This window comes from Equus quagga, chromosome 20 (genome assembly GCF_021613505.1).
Source record: "Equus quagga isolate Etosha38 chromosome 20, UCLA_HA_Equagga_1.0, whole genome shotgun sequence".
NCBI lineage: Eukaryota > Metazoa > Chordata > Mammalia > Perissodactyla > Equidae > Equus > Equus quagga.
In genome coordinates this window covers 42,691,630-42,693,814 of record NC_060286.1, presented here as the reverse complement: position 1 = coordinate 42,693,814, position 2,185 = coordinate 42,691,630, and the positions used below count along the sequence as shown (strand labels likewise).

General features: G+C 63.8%; 1 protein-coding gene across 1 annotated transcript in view; it reads left to right on the top strand.

Moving 5' to 3' along the window:
- The first annotated feature begins 1,411 nt into the window (after nucleotides 1–1,411).
- The window catches only part of LOC124230721 (uncharacterized), a 17,237-nt gene continuing 16,463 nt past the window's right edge, over nucleotides 1,412–2,185 (top strand). Inside the window, exon 1 of the mRNA XM_046647019.1 lies at nucleotides 1,412–1,437. The gene's annotated coding sequence lies outside the window, so the exon portion shown is untranslated. The remainder of the gene's footprint in view (nucleotides 1,438–2,185) is intronic.

Below are 2,185 nucleotides of genomic sequence, written 5' to 3'. Positions count from 1 at the left end.
TCCCTCCCCCTGTTCCCAGCAGCGCCGCACAGATGTTCTCCCGCGGGGCCTCGCGGGCCGCGCGTTTCAGGGGCCCTCGGCTGGTTCCGAGGGAGGCGCCGTCAGCACCTGGCAAGGCTTAGCCAGCGCCTGGCCGGGATGAGGAGGAGCGGGCCTGGCGGATGGGCCCCAGGCAGGGCGGCCAGGCTCCGGGCCCCCGGTGTGGCCGGCGCCTTACGGGCCGAGCCTTCTTCCCTCCTCCCGTTACAGTCGGGGAAACTGAGGCCCAGAGAGATTAGGTCGCTTTTTCAAACTCAGTAAGCAGGCTTTGAGTTGAGCCTTGAAGGCTGGGAAAGATCTAGACATTTGGAGAAGGGAGGGTTGCATGTTAGGCAAGGGAACAGCTTGGGCAAAGGCGTGGAGGTGGGCCGGGAGGCAGGGGGCTACGAAGGGAAGTGGAGGCCAGCAGCGAGCAAGGGCGGGCCAGATGGCCGGGCCTCAGCACACTGGATTCCATCTGCCTGAGGGTCAGTGGAGGCTTAGCTGGCATCTGGGGAGCTGGGCGGTCAGATGGAATCAAAGCGAGCAGCGAGAGGTTGTCCAGTGTTTGCTTGGAGAGATTTTAAGGCTGGCCCGGAGGGCTGGGAGAGCCACTGGGCAGGACAGGCCTTGCAGGGTCTGTGGCACCTGGCGAGTGCTGGGAAGCTGGTTCTGGGGAGAAACCAAATATCTGCATTTATTGGGGCAGGGGGTTTGGAGTCTTGCAACCCACTGCACAGATCCTTCATCTGCACCCTCAAAAGATCTAGGAGTGGTTGGGAGGTGTGGTGGGCTCCCCGGAGGAGGAGGGGGGGCACCTGACAGCTTCGCAGCCTGGTCTGAGGGGGCGGGTTGTTCGGTGAAAGGCAGGAGCTCCCAGGGCAGCAGGGGCAGCAGAGGCTGAGGGCAGAGGACAGCCAGAAGGGGTTGGGCAAACGGGTTGGACCGGCTGGTGAGGGGGCACAGCCCCGGGGTGGGGCACCCGTGACACGCTCCTGGCTCGCGGCTTCGGGGTTGGCGACCTGGGAGGCCACATCCGGGGCGTCAGCCTGGGCGGGGTCTGGGCCAGTACGGCCCTGCTGAGAGCAGAGAGGGTGTGGCCACAGTCAGGACCCGGGCCCCACCCCCCACCTCCACCCCAAACAGAAACCTTAACCCCCTCCTCAGCCCTTGTCCCCACACCCCCTCAACAACTGTCCTGTCCCCTGTGACTTTCCACAGCCAGGCTGCTCCTTAGAGGTGCCCCACCCCCACCCCACTGCAACCTCCCTTGGTGGCCTCCCGCGGCCTTCTGCCCCGCCCTCCCTTCCCCACTGTTCCTATGAGGCAAAGGCCACAGCGGCCGCTTCCTCAGCCTTCCTTGGCCGCCCTTGGATACAGAGCCCTCTTCTGTCCTGTCTGCACCCACTCTTCCTGGGGGTGAGCGCCCCTCCCTGGGATTCATCACCCCCCACCCCCGGCTAAGGGCGCCCACACTGCCAGTTCCGACCCCGCCTCTTCCTGAACTTCAGACCCAAATACCGGCTCCCCCGGGGGTGGGGAGCGGGGTGGGGGGTGGATAGGCCCCTGTCTTGCAGGCTCCGCAGAGCCCATGCCCAAACCAACTTCCTCCTTGGGTTCAAACTCGTGAGGAGTCGAATCCCAGTCGGCTCCACCCCTGAGTGGCTGTGGGATTTGCGAACAGGCAGAATGGGGATAATAACGCCGACCTCATAGAGTGCGAGCGAGGGTCAATGCAAAGTTCTTGGGACAGCGCCTGGCACAGAGAGGGTGTTCGGTTAGAAGTGTGTTTGATTCTAAGAGGATCCGCTCGGTCGGGAGTCGTGAGAGATCGAGGTGGGCTGCCTCCAGGAAGGCTCCCAGGAGGCGGTGTTCTGGCCGGCGTAATCCCCGCCCCTCGAGTGTGGAGGTGGGGGTGGGACGCAACGACTGCTCCTAGTGAATAGAAAGGAGCAGAAGTGATGGGACTGTCACTTCTGAGACTAGGTTATAAAGAGACGGACTTCTGTTTGGGGCTCGCTCTCCTTATCTTCCTCTCCGGCAGCTGCGGTGCCCCGAGCAGCTGGTGCCGAGGCCACGTGGCCAGGACCCGAGGCGCCGGCGCCAGGAGGGTGAGCTTGGAAGCAGACCCGTGCTCAGGATCTTCTAGGATCTTGCTCTGGTCTTT